General features: G+C 39.7%; 1 long non-coding RNA gene across 3 annotated transcripts in view; it reads right to left on the bottom strand.

The window, feature by feature from the left end:
• LOC146441434 (uncharacterized) overlaps positions 1 to 18732 on the bottom strand; it is a 258283-nt gene that overhangs the window by 57939 nt on the left and 181612 nt on the right. For 2 of the 3 annotated variants that reach the window (XR_014849913.1, XR_014849914.1), the window contains 2 exons: positions 5196 to 5323; positions 2676 to 3018 (listed from right to left, as the gene is read on the bottom strand). The exons of the other annotated variant lie outside the window; for it this stretch is intronic. This is a non-coding gene — a long non-coding RNA (uncharacterized LOC146441434). The remainder of the gene's footprint in view (positions 1 to 2675; positions 3019 to 5195; positions 5324 to 18732) is intronic. 3 annotated transcript variants of the gene reach the window in all.

Below are 18732 nucleotides of genomic sequence, written 5' to 3'. Positions count from 1 at the left end.
TATTCACAAGTTGCTTTAAAAATTATTTGAGGTTTGAATCTACACTCACTGCAGTCAGCTGGAACTTTGCATTTTATTACTTGGGATATGAGACATGGTAGAAGATGAAACAGCGAGCTCTGACAATTCAGCATACTGTTACAGAAAATACCAAGTCTGGATCTCATAGTAGTGTTTAGACCCAGTCCACAAGGAGCAGAGTGGTTATGTTTATAAATAGCTCACAATCAGTGAGAGATTATCTTTGATTCTGCTGTTGACCCACTGAACTAGAGCAAACACATTTGCTTATTGCTGCAATGATTTATCAGTAGGATATTGCAGTCAGTGACCAGATGTCATACAGCAGAAAATAAGCACAGAAAAGTGGTAGACATTGTTACATAAAATCCTAATGCAAAAGTTTGAATTTTGGTTCTCCTAATACTCATTTCTTTACATGACCACAGGAAGCAGTATACAAAACATAACTCTGTCCAGTGAGAAATATTACAGGCAGGAAGTGCATAACAATTTGACTATACTTACTGCTTCTTTCTTCAAAGAACAAATTCATTTTACTAAATATATATACATATATATATATATTCACCATTTCCAGACGACTAGGGTTTTGTCATTTCTTTTATTTATTTTAAGGTTACAAAAATGTAAACAGTCTGCTAGAATTTCTTTGACAAGACAAGCATCAGTGATGACCATATATAGATTTTTAAAGGTTTTCCTGCATGCTTCACAGTCATGTGGTGTGGTTTTGTTTTTCAGCTCTAGGTTATACTCAGCTTAGAAATCAGCATAGTCAGTATTTCAGGATATTCAAGATTCCTGGAAACCTCTAAGAACCGTAACATGTCAGGCCCTGATTTGGGAATGTGCCTACCTGTTTAACCTCAAGCACAAGACCTCACATCTTCATTACACAAAACTTTAATCAAGCATTTAACTTTGAAAGTATATCGAAGTGCTTTGCTGAATCAGGAAGGATCTGGACCTTTTTAAAGAGCAGCATTGTTAATTGACTGCAAAGATGTTATATCCTGCAACTAGGCTCTTAATGAGCCGTGCCTGCTGCCAAGCAGCTCTGATAGCACACAGCAGCCAGCTGGTCCTCAGCAGCAGGGCACGTGGATTGCTGCATTACTCACGGGGTAATGAGTACATACCCCCTCTCAAATAACTACAGGACAGGTTGATGCCAGCTCCAAATATGCTGCTTCCTTTGCATCCCTGGCCACTAGTCACTATAATTGGAAAAAATAAAAATCTCTTTGTTAGAATCATCTATAATACAACACTGAAGTGATTTACTTAAATGGTGAGCTTTATAGTGGAAGAATATTTAAGGCAATAAAACATCTTTTACAGCTGGTTACGCACTGAAACAAAGCTGAGACATTTGATAACTGCAGGAGGGTTGCTGGTGAGGATATTCTAATGCAGTGAACGCTCACAAAATAAAATGAGATAAAAAAATCAAATACAATGTTTCGTTCATGTTCCATCTTTTGGAGCTGCACGGAATTGCTGCAGTCACATCCCTCCAAATTTCTGCAAAAGCTGGTACCAAGGACGTGCAGTTTGGGCACAAACTGAACAAAGAAAGGTTTTGAAAAGTGTAAATATGTTTGAGGCCAGGTAAGTAAATAATTGATCAAAGCCACATGCTTAGTGGAAAAGGAATGCTATGATTAGGAAGCATGTTTCCAAAACAGTTGCTTCGGTATCTTCAGCAACCTAACTTTGAAAAGTTGAGGAGATCACACTCGGCCATGACACAGGCACGTGTAAATCATTTGACTTCAAAGAAGTTAAACCCACTGCAGCAGCTCTGAATTCATCCTAAGTGTTGAATTACCCATTTTGCGCATGTAAATGTTACCATCCATCATTACAGATATTATTCTGAGAAGTTAAGAAAAGTGCTCCATGGTGTCAATAAAAACTTTGGTGGTGTTCGTCAATGGAACATTTGCTATTTCTAGGCTGTGATTCTTCTCTGATCATAGACTACCATATTACAGAGCCTGAAAGTAAAAGAATATTGAAATAATTCAGCTCATTTAGGCTACTGCAGATTGAAATCAAGCTTCTCACACCCTTCTCAAATAAAAAGCAAAATTAGAGGAATTTAAACAAAACGTCATGTACGTTTACTTTTATTGTAACAGAATCAACATCTTTATTCCTTCTCCTTTTTCCTACAACTCTTTACAATTTTCTCAGGTCCAATTTTTACTGTGTGTACACCGTGCTCCGCTTTTGCACAGAATCAAACAATATGGGCCCTCACTTTCAGGTGGAACTTTTATAAAGCACTGCCAAACAAATGAAAGAAAATATTTTACCAGTGTAACATGGTTATTGTTTCCTCTTCTCCAGCTAACATTGCTGCTTACTTCGGGCTGGCAATTGGCCTATAGTCTTTGGATACAAACTTTTACGTGATGTAAATAAAATGCAGAGGATAGTTTGGGAAAAAAAAAAGTTTTGGGCACATAACCATGTGAAAATACTTTTCCAAACTGTTCTGAAAACCATGGGCTAAATACTGGAGTCATTATTACCAGTCATTTGTAATATATCTCTGATGCACAAGGTTAGCTTCAACCCTTTCAGCTGCTGTAGAACAGTTAGATTTCAGCACAAATGGTACCATTTTGACATGCTTCTGTTACCTTATTTGAGGCATCTTGAATAAGGCTATTACTGTTTATAATAAGTTCTTTTTATGTTTGAAGAATCCTTGTAGAAATCCACAACTAAAGGAACACATCAGAAATCTATCAGATTTGACGTGATTTTCTTTTGTCCCTTTTGAAGATGGAGTTACTTTGGATCCATTGTCAGAATCTCTTAAGTAACATGACAAGGAAGCATATGTTCTCTTAATGTCACTTTATTCAATACTGTAAATCAAGTTTCTTTTCTTCTTGATGATTTTCAGCAGTAGTTTACACCACAGAAGAGCAGTGTAGCTTTCTGGTTCTTCCACCATCTCCAGTGTCCTGTAAATGGCATCTGAAGGATGGAAAGAGTGTCAGCTCTTCTATCTCCACAATATTTGGATTTCTACTCATACATTCAAATGAATTCTGAGAGACTTAATTTAAACCAAGCCTGAGTAGTTGTGGTTTTCTTAGCCCACAACCAACTTCCAGGACTTTCAGTTTGCAACAGTCATCGGAACATTAATAATTCTTCTCCCTTGAATCACAGATACTCCATTCCCATTTATTCATCTTCCTGTAAACACATTTTTTGCTTCAACAGAAAGCAGATGCATCCCACACAACTAATCAGCACAATCATAGTACTTCAAACCCACCTTTAATCAAAGCTATAATGTCCAGACTATTTTTATACACAGCTACCATAAGTGCCTTTTTTAGTTGTAGTGGGGAAATCTGCATTTTTCATACATCTTATTCTACTTATCAATGAATAATATATCTCAGTATAATTAACCTTCATATATACTTAATGCCTAGGACTTAGCAATGATGGACACGTACAGGAGGCATGATGGAAGTAGGTCATTTTGGCATGACAGCGGTTACACCTTGTCCCCATTCAAACCTGATCCCCAGGTTTCCTAACATGCTTCCCTTCTTCCTCTGCCTAGGAGGATCCAAATCTGGAGTACCATGTCCAATCCAATCATGTTTTAAAGCATCTGCTCTTCTCTGCATTTGCTTATTTTAGGCTACTAATAAATTCCTCCTAATTTGCTGTTTTCCCTGTCCTTCTCTACTCCCACCACCTCCTTTCCTACAGGTTGTTTTTCTCTCACTGAGATTCCAGTGGGTCTTGTGCGCAGAACTGCAGACATACATTGATTTAAACACAGAAGTACAGAAATACTTGGGAGTGAAGGAAGTGTTACAAAGAGATGATTGTAAAGCTACCAGTATTTCAAGCAAGGCTTTTTTTTCTTTAATTCCCTCCTCCACCACAGTGGACCCTGTAAAACAAGTGTCCCTTTTCTCCCTCATCCAGCCTGATTCAGTGCTGCTCTTGCTCTTTACATTACTGCAAGTCTCATGACTTGAAGATGCAGTTCCCAAAGAGAAATGCTCAAATGAGAATGTCATGACCAGTTGACCACAAATGCTACCATTATTCATCATTAGGCTGAATTATTCCTGCCCACCATGGATCACATCATTATGCAAAGGCATGAGCAAAGAATATGGGAAAAGACTGGCAAAAGGCCTCTTTAAGAAGCATGCCAAATTTCACCGATTCATTTAAAGACCAAAGGTTGTCTTTCAAGGTAATCTTTATATATTCTGAAGATTTAATGTTAAAAGGAGTCCAGGTGGTTTTTTTTCTGAACTTCCATGCACACATTTCCCTGACTTATGTTTTCAAAAGAGAGGACTAGATATTATAAAAACAACATATAAAGAGATTCAGCTGTTTTTTCCATAGTGTCATACACTACTGTGGTCATTTCCCTTGGCAGAAACATTTTAAAAGCTGAAAGAAAAGATCAGAAACAAAGTTGACTTTCAGATTTTTTTTGTACTTTTTTTTTTTTTAACTTGAACATATTCAGCCTCACATTTACCAGGAATATTTAAATTTTGTCACTCCATTTCTTTTTTCTAAGCTCTTTACAGGGAAGTAAGTTTGTAATTAAAAAAAAAAAGTATCCACTAACAAAATAAATGAAGAAAAACCTTCCTCAAGGGAAGACTTCTTTTAAATTATAGAGGAGACTAATCACAGAGAAAATGACAGCAACCCATTTTCAGGGCACCAACCGCATGAAGACCCAGTTAGCAATTACATACATACATGACAATAAGCCACACACAGCCTGAATATGCTGGAGCTGGACCCATACAGTATTGCAGCTCAATGATTTCATGGCAATGAGGTCACTCTGCTGCCTGGGATCACAGGGGATGGACAATTGTGGCAGACTTTGGCACACATGCACAATCAGGAATGCTGCAGAACTGTCATCACCCTCGCGTTGACATTAGCGACACAAGAGAGGGCAAGCAGAGGAGATATGAAGGGGTATGGCAAAGAGACCACAGGTTGAGATCTGCATGTGCGGCACCCCTGTGAGCAGCATCAGAAGATGCTGAGATAAAGGAGTTACAAGCACCTGGTTTATTGAAGGAATGCAGGACCTGAAATGAAGCCACCAAGGATCCCAGTTTGTGAGCACAAACACATCATACCTGACTTCAAACTGACCAAGCACAAAGCGTCCTGAAAACACCAGTTTGCTTTGCCAAGGAACAGCATAGCAGCACCAGCTTCACTTCTCCCCTTTCTGCCTCCATGTACTGTGTCCCTGGCATGTTCCCTGCAGGAAGAGGCATGGAGTGGAGTCACTGCAGGAAACACACAAGAGGGAAGCAGCAGCCACAGCGCAGCTCCCCAGCCAGCTCAGGGCTTCCCCGTGCACTGGCACTCAATTTCCCCTTGGCAAGTTGTTGAACAGCCACCTGACTACAGGCAGCCCCTCTCAGGGGCCAAGCCTAAGTGTGTAGTTATACATTTATGCGAGGCAGGTTCTCAGATTTGAAAGTATTTCTTATGTAATAAAAGGTTAAAAATAAATTTACCACACTAAGATATTAAGTGCAGTAGTATAGTTTCAGATAAATACCAATTCCCAAAGATGGGAATGGCTTAATGATTAAAATATTTTGACAGAATGGCATGTTGCCCACAGGCCCCACAGGTTGCTTGGAAAGCAGAAGTAGAAACAAATGTGTAGCAAAGATTTTGTTAATATATTAATCTTTCCTATGCCATCTAGTTTGGGTTGATTAGCAACCTCAGGAAAAAGAGCAGGAGGCACGGAGAGGGAGAAGAACTTCTAAACTTGCAGTTTGTATCATGCTCAGGTTTCTAACCCTTCAGCCATGCTAACCTTTTGCCAGTAAAACACACTCAGCAGTGTCCACAACAAAGAATTCAGACTTCTTTACAGCAGCTGAAAATGTGATTTGCCTCCTTCATCTGCAGGCTGTATTAAGGGGCTGGGGGGCTCTCCCAGCTGTGCTGAATCTGTGTGCACTGAGGCTCTGGGAAGGGGAACAGGGGAGAAAGAGAGGTCAGGAAGCAGTAGCTGCACTCCCTAACCTGGGTGCAGAAGCCATGAAAAACTGTGCACATTGTGAAGGCAAGCAGCCTACACAGCATGCCTGGAAAGTACTGTTTTTAAGACAGCAAAAAGCTACACTGTGGTGAGGTTGTTTAAAGGCCACCCGCAGGTCTAATAGTGGACTTAGGGAGAGATGGAAGAAGTTGCTTTTGCCAAAGGAAAGGAAAAATGTCTTGAAGAAAAGAAAAAAAACAAACCCAAAACACCTCTCCTCCCATCCCATTTTTTTTTCACTTCTGCAATGATGGAAAGAGAAAGCCTCACATTTGGTAATCTTGCCATAACATTCCTAGCAGGTAGGGAAAGACAAATATAGGGGAATTCCATTTACCCCAAAGGTTGGATTTTGTTTTATTTCCGTTCACTTTAGCTTTTTTTTTTTTTTTTTTTAACCAATGGCTTTGAACTTTTTTATAAATTTAATGTTGCAGGAAGCCTACAGAAATCATGTCCAGGTTTAATCCCTATGCCAAGTTCTCCACCTCTGTGCTTCACACGCTTCTCCTTCAGTGCATGCCTCACTCACCCAGAGCTCCTCTGTGCCGCCCTGCTGAGACCCAGGGTGAGGGAATAAGAAATGACTCAAGCACCTCCCACTAATGTTGCAGCAGTTATTCATTCCCACTGTTAATCTGAAATCAAAATAAACCCCAAAATTAACAAACTACTGCAAGAGAGTACTATTTGAGAGCAGGACAAAATGGTTGATTTTTCACACTTCATTGGCCATTTTTGCTTCCTGAACAATTTTTTCCTCTTCCCTTCTGCGAGACACCATCCCTCTTCCCACTACCTCCCTCTTAGGGAGGGAGGTCTTGCAAAAGACCTCAGGGCAGCAGAGTGCAGATGCCGGAGCCCGACCTCCATCTGTCAGCAGCCTGACCTCCATCCATCGCAGGCCAGGCCCGATGTGTGAATGAGGTTCGGTGCCAGTTTCCATGGCAATGACACCGCGCATGGAATGCACGCCACCCTTAGGCCTGGTTTTCCACACAGCTACACCAAATAGACTAAGTTTAGGACATATAGCTAAGCTTAAGGCATGTAAGGGGGAGCCACCATCGCCACGTGAAGGCAGAGCATTTCTCTTAATGATTTCCTATGACTACCTTATTTTTCCCTGCAGCAATCTGTCCCGTCTAAGCAAGCCTTGAAGAGCACCAGTTTCAGCAGCTCATACATATATGTGGTTGTATCTAGCCATACATGCTTGCAGACTGCAGAGACCACGGCATCTATATATGGTCAAACAGTATTTGCAGTGACCCCTCTTTACCCTGTTATGTCTGAGAGAGTTTCTTAAGGGCTTTCCTCAGAACCACAAAGCCAGAGCTTTAATTCCTGACCTATTTCCAAAGCTCAGCAAAAGCCAGCACAGATGTACGTTCACCACAGAAACATTCTGTGACTCTGTAAAGCAATTTAAAAAAAAAATAAATCTGAAGTTGCAAGGCTAAGCACTCTGAAAGCTCTTGGATCAAAAAAGTCATTAGGAAAAAAAATAGTTACTGTTTGGTTTAATGTTTTCCATTTTAAAATAAAGTGATTTTCATTACATGAAAGAGCTTAATGGTTTGAACAAAAATCTGAGGGTTTCAGACCTCCAGCACGGGTGTAGCGTTTGATAGCTCAACATTTCCTAAGCTCATGGAAGGGCAGAAAACTCAGGGTGCACAGGACATCCCCTAGTTCTACCACCTTCACGCCTCACTTCTGCCAAGGGGCTTGAGACATCCCTTGGAGACAAGGACACGTTCCTAAATTTAGGGCATCCAGCACTCTGTGCAAGAGCCTGCAATACTCTACACTGCACATCAAGTTGCGGTTCTCAAAGGCCCATGTTTGGGCTGGCCATTGTAGGACCAATCATTCCCCAGGATCAGGAAATTATTTGATACATTTTCTCCAGTCATAAAAATATTTTCCTGTCTTGACAATATTGGACTGTGAAGACCTTTTTCCAGAGCTGAATATCTTACTCAACCCTGCCAAGTAACAAACATACTTTTCAGGGCGTTTTAGCTCTCTCATATAACTGTCTTCCACAAACGCCAGACATCAGAGACTAATGTTGCCTGACGAGCCATAATTGACACAATGACAACCAAGTATCTCATATCATCATATAATCTTTTTTTAAGCAGCGTGGCAACCTTTCCAGCTATCCACATTTTCTTTAAACATTTCACTTTAAACTCAGTGAAATGAATTTTAAAATTGGCAGTTTAGTATAATGAAGTATTTGCGAGAGCTGTAATGTCTTTTTCTCATTTTGCTCCTAATCGGCTCCCATAATTTGCACTTAATTAAAATTATCAATGTACCAGTACTATAAAGGGAAGAAAATTACACATTTTGACTGTAAAAGATTAAAAATACTGCTGAAAACCTACCAGGTAAAATACGAATGCACAAAATAATCGGAAAATTCTCACACCTGGCTTGAGAAAGTGGACATGAATATATTGAAAGTTCCCAAAAACCTTGCTCTCTTTCTTTCACATACTCTATGGAAGAGCATGCCAAACCCCAAAGAAACATTCCCACTTCAGGGGGAGGAAGTAAACCACATGCCTTCCACAAATAGCATTCTCCTCCCCTAAGTAAACCCTGTGCACTCAGCCTGTGACTATGTTACAGTTTAAATATTTTGCTAACCTTATGCTATATTTTCAGCACAGCAAAAACCAACACTGCAAAACATCTGCCCCCAAGTTATAAGGGGGAGTGCTTAAGAAGCGGCTTTTCTTCTGTTTAGGAGAAGGGGTGCCCTCGCTAGGAATGCAGCCCAATTCATCCTAGGTCATCTGGAATGGCTCGACTCAAAGGTCCTGCTATTTACCCACAGCTAAGAAATTGCCCGGCTACGCTGCCTTTATAATGAAGCTGGCTTACCCCGCACAAGGGAAAGAGAGAGAATAGCATCAAAAGAAACAGTTTTACTGGGCCTCTGAAATGAGAAATGAGCTGAGCAAGCCGCTATCCAAGGAAAGAGGAGGAGGTTCCCTTGCATGCATTATACTATTTAATTAATTAAGGCACATACCAGAAGTAATTTGAGTGCACAGACACAGCTCGACTCAAATGACAGGCTGGTCCAGAGCCGCTCACCACACTCGGTTTGGCTGCATCTGGGAAGACAGCGGCATCAGGAAAGGCCGCGCTCAGTCTGCTGAACAGTAAAGGCAGACATCTTCTCCCTTTAAACTTTGGGTTGCCTCACAGATACCCCAAGCCACGGAGTGGAGCAAAGACCAAAGGATGTTGATAAGAAATCAGCACCCACCCAGCCCTCCTCTAACTCTGACCCCCAAAAGTGAATGAATTAGCACTTTGCATATTTGGACAGCCCACACTGGAGGCTATATACCGTAAATATGTCTCCTTTTCCACTCTCTCATCAACTAAACATCACTCTTGCTTTTAAAACCTCGACGATGGGGAGATTAAAAGTAGGGCAATAGGGAGATTACAGTGGTGAATACACCAAGCCTGACCTTTCAGTATAGGAATTCTGGGTTGCAAAAAGTAGGCTCTGGGCAATGCAGAGTAAAGAGGAAGAAGCAGAGATAATCAGATAGGTCACCATAAAAAGAAAGGGAAAAAAAACGCAAAAACAACCACACCTCTGAATAACTAAATTAAAAGAGTGAAAATTGCCATCTTTTGATCTGTCTGTATCACAGACACAGCTACCAACAATCAAACTTGCTTAAAAAATGTGGTGTTTAAAATAATTCACTCAACTCCTTATTTGCATTGGAGGAGAATTCAGCAATATAATACACACAGATTCTGCTTTCGGTATATTCCTTCACAGAAAATGGCTAGATAGTTTCAAGAAAATAAAAGCTGAGTCATCGCTAATCATATCATAGCAGAAAGATAGGTTGAAATTTAAAAATAAATTAGGAAAACATTTGCAAAAAAAACCCAAACAAACACATTAACAACAAAACAAACACACAAAAAATCCAAACCAAAACTAAACACACCACAAAGTAAAGCCCCTGCAAATACTGCTGGCAAATTATCATTTACAAATTGGCTACCTCAGGTTTCTAAAATCCAGCAGTCTACCTGGGCTCCCACCACATTTGTCTTCATGGGTTACACAAAACAACTTTCACTTTTCCCTAGTAATGTTTCAGTTAGGGTCACAAAGGATGTCACTTCCCTCTACCTTCTTCATCAATTTTCCTGGAAAGGAGGGGAAGAAAATTCAAACCGCTGCCTAATAAAATAGCTATTTGGAGACCAGGAATGTGACAACTTTGCTAGAGCTGACTGTGATCTAAGCTCATTCTTTGCATTTCCTACCAGAGGTACCTGCCATGGCTGCACAAATCTTTCCCAGAGTAGAAGGCATTCCTGGGCTACTCATTCAAAGACTCTGATTGCCCCCTGTGAAATGACCCAAGTCTTTCTTTAAAAAAATAAAAATCAATGTTTCAGTGTCCTTGATATATACTACTAAGGCAGATCCCACAACAGACCCAGAAGGGCACACTGAGAGTCAAATTCTTCATATATTTTAATTACAGTCTACACAAAGTGAAAGGCAGGTTAATAAGCTCAGTTCATAAAAAAATAAATTAATAAGAAATGGCATTCTTGTATGGAAGAACAGGGGACTTAGCCTTTGGAGGGCTGATCAGAAAATATGTATTACATCCCAGAGTCATCTATAGTCCTCAGCTGAGAAAGAGGAAGGAGTAAAAGGGGCAGGGAATGGAGAAAGGAACAAGGGACTTTATTTAATAAAATCTTTTTAAAGAGAAGTGTTCCTCATTAAACTGGTCCCTCTACACCAGAGCAGCAGATTCAAAAGGTTTTCTCCCATGTGAGGTTTTTCAAGACCATTGAACACACGCAAATCTGCAGACAGAGGAAGCAGAAGAAAAGCATTTCAAGCAGCAAAGCTGGAAGGGCAGACAATAGGTGCCACCTCCAGACAGCAAAGAAGCACTTTCCCAAGAGACCCGTGGCCACCCATATTTAATGTGGATAACTGAGAACACACTCCACTCTGGCCAATATGAGACCCACCACTACAGCTGCTCACTCAAAGCACTGGGTGGCCCTGAATGCTTTTAAATGGAAAACATGAACGCAGAGATCTGGGTGGTGTTGTGTGTGCAGTGGCCTGAGAAGGAGGGGGAGGCGAAGCTGTCCCCTGCCAAACCCTGAGTCACAGCCCCGTGCCAGGGAATCCCGTGCAGAGCCCTATGCACTGAGGTGCTCGGCTGAGAATCAAGGAAGCACCACCCCAAACCTCCTGGTAACATCACCAAAATTACTCAGCTGTGACATGTCCTTTCTTACATCATGTTTGCTACCCCATGTGTGACACTACTGTTTTCGGTAAGCAGAGACCGTGAGAAAGGCACCGAATGCCAGGCTTACTCTACACCCTTTTCCTCACCCCATCTGCACAGCTTCATGTCCAGGGTTACTCATCACAGGTCCCCACCTGTCCCTTGGAGGTGGCTGTGCCTTCAGTTCTTCATACTAAATTTACTTCTAAATGTGCAGTGGGGAGTATTAACACATGATTTGGTCTGTGATTAAAAAGGGATTACTTTTTTCCCACCAAACAGGGTGAAAGGGAAATTATAAAGTTGCATCCAGAAGAATATAATTTCCAAGTTAGACACCTTCAGTTTTAAAAAACCCTGTGAGGTTCTAATTTATTAATGAATAGCTGCTGTCTTTGTAATTTTGTCATACTTATTCCATTACTGTCTGACACTTCCTATTGTCACTGCTTGAATTTTTAAACACTTCCACATGACTAGTGCTAATCTCCATGTTTCATGGAGGGCTGCTAATAAAAGGATAGAGATGCATGAGTGTATAAGAACTATTATAGCTAAACATGCTCTAAAGTCTGCTCTTAACATCTCTCAATTTCTAGCCTTTCTCCCTTCCCCCTAACTCCCAGCATCTGAAAAGGAAAAGAAAATAAAAGAAAGATATTTTTTCCCCTATATTTTGGACTCCAATCAGATTCATTCCTGTTCAAGAGAGAGAAAGAGAACTCCTTCTGAAAGCAAAAGGATTCCTGGAACAGGGTGCAAAGATGCAGGACTCTTATGTGAAACAAACCTTGGCAAGCAAACAGCAAGCTTCGTATCTTGATTTTTCTTTCAGAAAATCTTGTAGAACTGGTATAACAAGCTATTGTGAACAGCTGCTTTGAGGATACAACCTTGCAATAAACAACCTCTGATTTAAACAGAGGACTACATTCACCTAGACAGTCTTTTACTTGTTTATTCCCAAGGATTTCAACACCTCTTTCACCCTGATTCTCTGTACTGCAGATTTTCATCAGGTAAAAGTACACAGACCTTATGCTTTGGAAAACATGTTAAAGTACCTCTTTTAATTCATATTTTCTTAAAATCCTACTATCCACACCTTTTAAGAACAGTCAAAGAAGAATACTGACTCTCCCCTCCTAGCCTGCTCCATCAGATCTGTTTCCCATCCCCAGCTTAGGTCTTAGTGCTTCTTAGTGGCCCATGTAATTCCATACACACTGCTTTACAAACAGCTTAAATGCATAAATGTGAACAGGAAATTTTCTCAAAATTCTATGAAATTTACACCTTTACTGTAAAGATCACCATGGTAAACAGGGATAAATGACCCTAACTGCTGCTTAAATGCATATAATTTGTGCAATCAACATTGTTTTTCACTGCCTCATTCCAACAGCACATTCTCCTTGCTGTGTGTGCACTGTGTTCACCGGGGAAGTCTTGATCCCTTTAACAACTTGCAAGTAGCTCTTGCACTTGGTGTGTTGGGTGCAGAAATATTCTCTACTTTATTGTGGTTCCCTGCGTTCAGGGTAAATGGGGCTCAGCTTATCTTATATTTCTGTCTTCTCAAATAAAGAGGACCTGTATTACAGTAGCTCTGCTTTAAGCCAAATGAAGCAAGTAGCAATAGCAAGCTACACTCCCAACCAGTCAAGGGCACACCAAGAGAGCTCACTGATGCAGAGAGTAGGTTTAGATTAGATATTAGGAAGACCTTTACTCAGATCTGAGGCACTGGAACAGGTTGCCCAGAGAAGCTTTGGATGCCTCATCCATGGAAGTGTTCGAGGACAGACTGGATGGGATTTTGAGCAACCTGGTCTAGTGAAAGGTGTCCCTGCTCAAGACAGGAGAGTTGGGACTAGACGATCTTTAAGATCCCATCCAAACCAAGCCAGTCTGTGATTCTGTATCTGACAGACTTGCATGGCACACCTGCTTCAAAGAGAATGGCTAATACAGCTGCTTAAAAGACATTGCTTAGTTGCTTGCATAATAATCAAAGAGCAATCCTGAGCTGAAAATAGTTCATAAGAAATAAAGAGTTTTGGGTTTCTATGACTTCCACAACTCCCCCCACCCCAAATCCAAACTCACAGTCAACCCACTTGGCATTGAGCCCTTATTTCCAGAAAAAGTAGCATTTCTAAATGATACTCTTACAACTAACAGTGCTGCACATAAGTCAGAGCTGTCCAATTTTAATGCAACTGGCATATACACTGACAATTTAACAGCCACCCTAAAGCTATGTCTAGCTTGCATGTGTACATCTATTTACATTAATTGTTACCAAAAGAAATTCAAACCATCATGAGAGCTGATTGTTCTCGTGATTTCTCTTCAACATTAACAAAAAGTCTTCAAGCAAAAAAAATGTTCTTCTCACCTTGAAATGACATGGAAACTGAATATGCAGGCCAGGCTTTGAGGGCTATACATGGCTTTTAAAGTTCAACCGGGACCTCCCAAAACTAAGTTTTCTAAACTCAAAGGCCCTAAGATCTCATCTACTGGGCTCTTTCAAATACAGGATAAAGTCTAAAATGTACTACTCTTCTCACTACAAAGAAAGAAATATAGCCAGTCCTCCAGGCAATGCTTTGAAAATTTATTCCTTCGTGCCTTTATATTTAAATAATGACATTTGTCAAAAACCTACAATGATTGCATTTAAGACCTTTCAATTCACTTTAGATAACAAGATCATACTACCAGCGGTGTCTTTATTCATTCCTAGGAATCCCTAGGTAAACTATCAGAAAGGACAAAAAACTCCGGAAGTCATGAGGCAACATGATCTTCTTGCCCAGGGATAAAACGAGATCTCCTGATCTTGACCCTTGTGCGAGTCCAGCTTACAGTATGAATCAATTTTCTGAATGCAGGGATTGAGCCTAAGATGGCTTGCACTGGCATGGTGTCCTAGAATAATATAAACCAGTAGCTGCTTACTTTCTAAACCCCTCTCTACTTTCATTCCTCTCCTCAAGGAAATAGTTACAGACTATTTTTTCCAGAGAAGATACCTAATTGCCTACCACAGTCTCATATCAAACAGGTATTTGCATGCTTTAATTTATGTCTACAAAGTTACTTCTGGGCACAAAATAAGAGCTAGACCAAAGCTAGCTTAACCAGCTTTTGACAGCCAAATATACGCCAAATAGTCTTATTGCCTATTTTGCATTTGAAATTTAGGGTTAATTCACCATTTTAAAAAATAAAACAAAATGGTGCAGTCACGGCAGAGCTATGCTGTAAAACATAATTTGAAACACATCTGCTCATTCAATTCATGCAACATATTCTAATGCCAGGCTGATTTTTCTCTCTGCCATGATGAGGGCACATGCACAAGGCAGAGGAGCTCGTGAATTCACAGGCCAGCAGGTGCTCTCAGGAATTACCCTGATAGGCACTTCTGGTGCATGGGAACCACCTTGCACTACTTCAAATTAACCATAGGTCAAAAGCATGTACTGAGGCAGTAACCAACACTGAATTTATAATGAACTCACCCCACACTAATTTGTTTTTATAGCCACAGCCAGAGTTACAGGCACTAGTGCTGAGCTGGCTCCTCTCCTCATGTTATTTTAGCATTCCTATCCATCCACCTGTTCACATGTGTCACATGGGGTGAAAACACATTGCACAGTTGTAGGTAAATTTTGTCATGTTTGCCTTTTTATATTTTGACAGTGCAACAAAATGGAATTATTCTACATGAAAAACACCACCACTGCACTGACCACATAAAGGTCTGCCAGCCGCCATTCCCCCCATGCAAGGCTATGATGAGCAACAGTAAGAGCACACCGCCCTTACTTGATGTGGTTGCTCCCTAAAGTTTAAGCCAACAATAAATAAACCTGTAATATTGATAAATAGGATTGCTATATAAACTCTGTGAAGTTTATATACATCTCAGCAAGTTTAAGGATCTGTAATCCTTAACTGTTTTCAGCTTGTAACATTTTCCTGAACTCAAAGATTAATATTTGTTCTAAGTTTCTTCATTCAATTTGACTTTTTGAGTTATCAAAGTTCATAAGATTGTCTATCAGTCCATCTATAAGCAACTGAAACATTCCTCTGACCCCAAATGACAGGCAGCCTATGGTATACTTTACCAGAATTTTTAAGTTTAATTTTTGACCTTTCATTTACTCCTTCACTTTTCTATACTCCCTGCTTACTTTCTACTTTGTCTTCAGTTTCTACTCTTTTCGTTTCTCCTCACATGGTATTTTTGTCCTTTTTTTAAGAAACTTGTGCTCTGTTCCCATCTCCCACATCTGCATTAGTGTCTCTCCTATTGACCAGAGCTAAGCAGTCAAGATGAAGCTAAGATCTAGAGATAACATTGCCCAAATGGCTTTCAGGTAAAGAAAACAATTTTTCTATCACTAATAGCACCATTGTACAGAATGCACATACGATTAGAGAACTTTTTAATAGGGAAAGTGGGTTCCATTTGTTTGAAGTTATCCTTACACTAGGCTCTGCTTTTAAGTGAATATTGAGATGTTAAACATAATACAATTTCACAGAGATTTCATAAAATACTAGCTATGCTTAATCATTAGGCTCACTTTTATTTTTAACCTATATAATAGTATTTTTCCTCCTTACTTCATTTACTAAAAAAGATCAGGTGCTACCATCGCCCAATACCAGTTTGCACTTGTGTGGTATTTAAGTTACAAGTTTATATTTCGATTTTCTGACCTATTGTCAGTGACATTTCTTCCCTAGGCTGTGAAAGTAAGATAATGGATCCCCAGAGAGTGCAATGTGAATTACCATTAGTTACAAAAGTCCCTAATGCTGTTGACAAACCAACAAATTTGGTTTGAGAAAGCACAGATCTAAATCTACAAAACTAGAAGTCTGTCAAAAGGTGGCCTGCTGCATGAACAGCAAATTAAAGTGATCAATACCAGCGTGTGGATTCCCAGTATTCATACATTCTGTATCCTTTGCATCAGAAATAAACAGAAATTAAACAGTCACAGAATTTTTAGAGTTGAAAGGGACCTGTGCAGATCATCCTGTCCAACCCCCCGCCCCCAGATGTTGACTTCATCTGCAAATTTGGATACCAAAATATTTTAATTAGGTGCTCAAATTTGGCATAATACAGTTGTTGGCAGAGAAGCTTTTTTAGAGTTTGTTTGGAATTTACACTCTCTTAGTAATTTGGTTGAAATGCCAGGGAAAATAACGATTACAAAAGAGGATGGTTATCTTGCAGATGCCAACTGCACTTCTTAGAGTCACAGAGAACTATCTGGTTATCTGGGTTTGATGTTGTCATGATGTGCTGTGGTATTATCAGGCTGTTTAGCTTGATGCATGAGAAGGATACAGATTTAAAGTAAATCAAAGCATGTCCTATATACACATATTTTTGATGTCCAACTATGTAATATTTTGAGGGTTGAAAGCTTAAGGATTAATTTTACATGGAGTGAAGACAAGGCAAAACCTTCTCAGTCCAACAATTTCTGAAACAACAAAGGTAGGCTTAGAATTGATCTTCAGATCTTTTATTTTCACTCAAAAAAAGGAGAAGAGACCTCCTCTCAAACATTGCTCAAACACATTTGTCTACTTCCACTGGAATTCCTCGCTCTCTCTCTTACACATACAAAGCTCTCACAATCCCCACTTCTCAAAACACAGTTTCAACTTTAGCTACCAGTATTGCTACTAGATGTAAGAAATTATATTTTTACAGCAAGAACCATTCAGTGGCCCAGCCTCTCCAGGGACATGGCAGAGTCCACATTGCTGAAGGTTTTCAAGATGCAAGTGGACAGGGTGCTCGATAATCTGATTTTCCTTTCCACAAAAGAAATAAGAGCTACATCTAATATCTAAAGTAGCCAGTAAGAGCATCCTTCCCATAATTTGTGTTTTAGAAATCACAGAAAACAGAGGAGCAGTATATAACTAGAAAGATTTGAAAACATACTTCAAAAGAACGTTTTTGCAGAAGCACAAGGGGTTTTATTCCACAGTATTTACCATGAAGCAACAGGCAAAAGAGAATTATGTATTTGAAGAATAACATGCTTTTAAGCTGCAAAAAGTAAATCACCTAGAACATGTATAGCTCCAAGGAAAATTCTACCATACAAGATAGTCACTGCAGATTACTGCTGCTGTGCTATTTCCAAATCTTCCTTTTCCAAAGGTAAGTGGAAAAATATAGTTCAAAATGGTGGCAGGCAGTGATTTGAAGCTAATTTTGTACTTTCAGCTTCTTTTCTTCCACTTACCTTCTTTTCACCCAAAGTCAAATTTTCCCGTAAGACAATTGGTGCTTGCCCAGGAAACATATTGTAAAAAGCTTTAAAATGGGTATGTCATGACCATGAGCCAAATCTTAAGGAGAAAGAACAGAATGTATCTCATAATCCCAACAAAGGTTAGCATGCTTCTGAACCAATGTCAAGGCTATGACATATGTCAGAAACCACACACAGAGTTCTTTTGATGTTGAAAAAAAGAGTTTCTGTCAAACGAGCTGGAAACAACAGTTACTTTATTTTTCTCATGTTACTGCTTGTCTACATCATTGTGTGCTTTTAATATATAAGAAGTATAATAAGTTTTAATGAGGAGTTCTGTTTTTTGCAGACAAGCCAATTGTTTATTATTTCTTCGAAAGAATTTATTCCAGCAAAGATGTTAGGATGTTGACTTCAGTTCAGTGATTCCTCATCTGCCCCTTCCACTCTGCCCCACTTAAGGAGAGATGAACATGTGCAAAAAAGAAGGGAAAAAGATTTTCTTTGAATAACACAGTGAGGGTGGGGACAAAACTATCAAAGGTATATAAATGAAATAAAGATGAAACAGAGATTATAGAACTTTTAAATTACTATTGCAAATAATAAGCAGTGGGAAACATTTAGAGGCCAGAAACTAAAAGCAACTGCCATGCTAATGAATATCAGGGTTATGGTTACCAGGGCAACAACAGCTTTCCTAACTTTTCTTCTTTTAGTGTAGTTTTTTTTCACTGAAAGTCCCTTTCTTTTTAGCAGCTTGAAAACTTAAGTATCTCTATTGGTACAGACAGAGCACCTTTCAGCACTGCAGGCTTCTTTGGGAATTATGTATGTTCAGCATGGAGTTGTCAGACTCACTACACACACTTTTACTTTCTTGAGGGTTTACAGTGTTAAAATGTTTAAAAGCTAGAGCTCTGTATCTTTCTTTCTAACATTCATTGCATATTTCCAGCCCTTGAAAGTC

The sequence above is a fragment of the Lichenostomus cassidix genome, chromosome 2 (genome assembly GCF_008360975.1).
Source record: "Lichenostomus cassidix isolate B80296 chromosome 2, HeHo_3.0, whole genome shotgun sequence".
NCBI lineage: Eukaryota > Metazoa > Chordata > Aves > Passeriformes > Meliphagidae > Lichenostomus > Lichenostomus cassidix.
The sequence above is the reverse complement of the archived record's forward strand: the minus strand, read 5'-3'. Positions and strand labels throughout refer to the sequence as shown.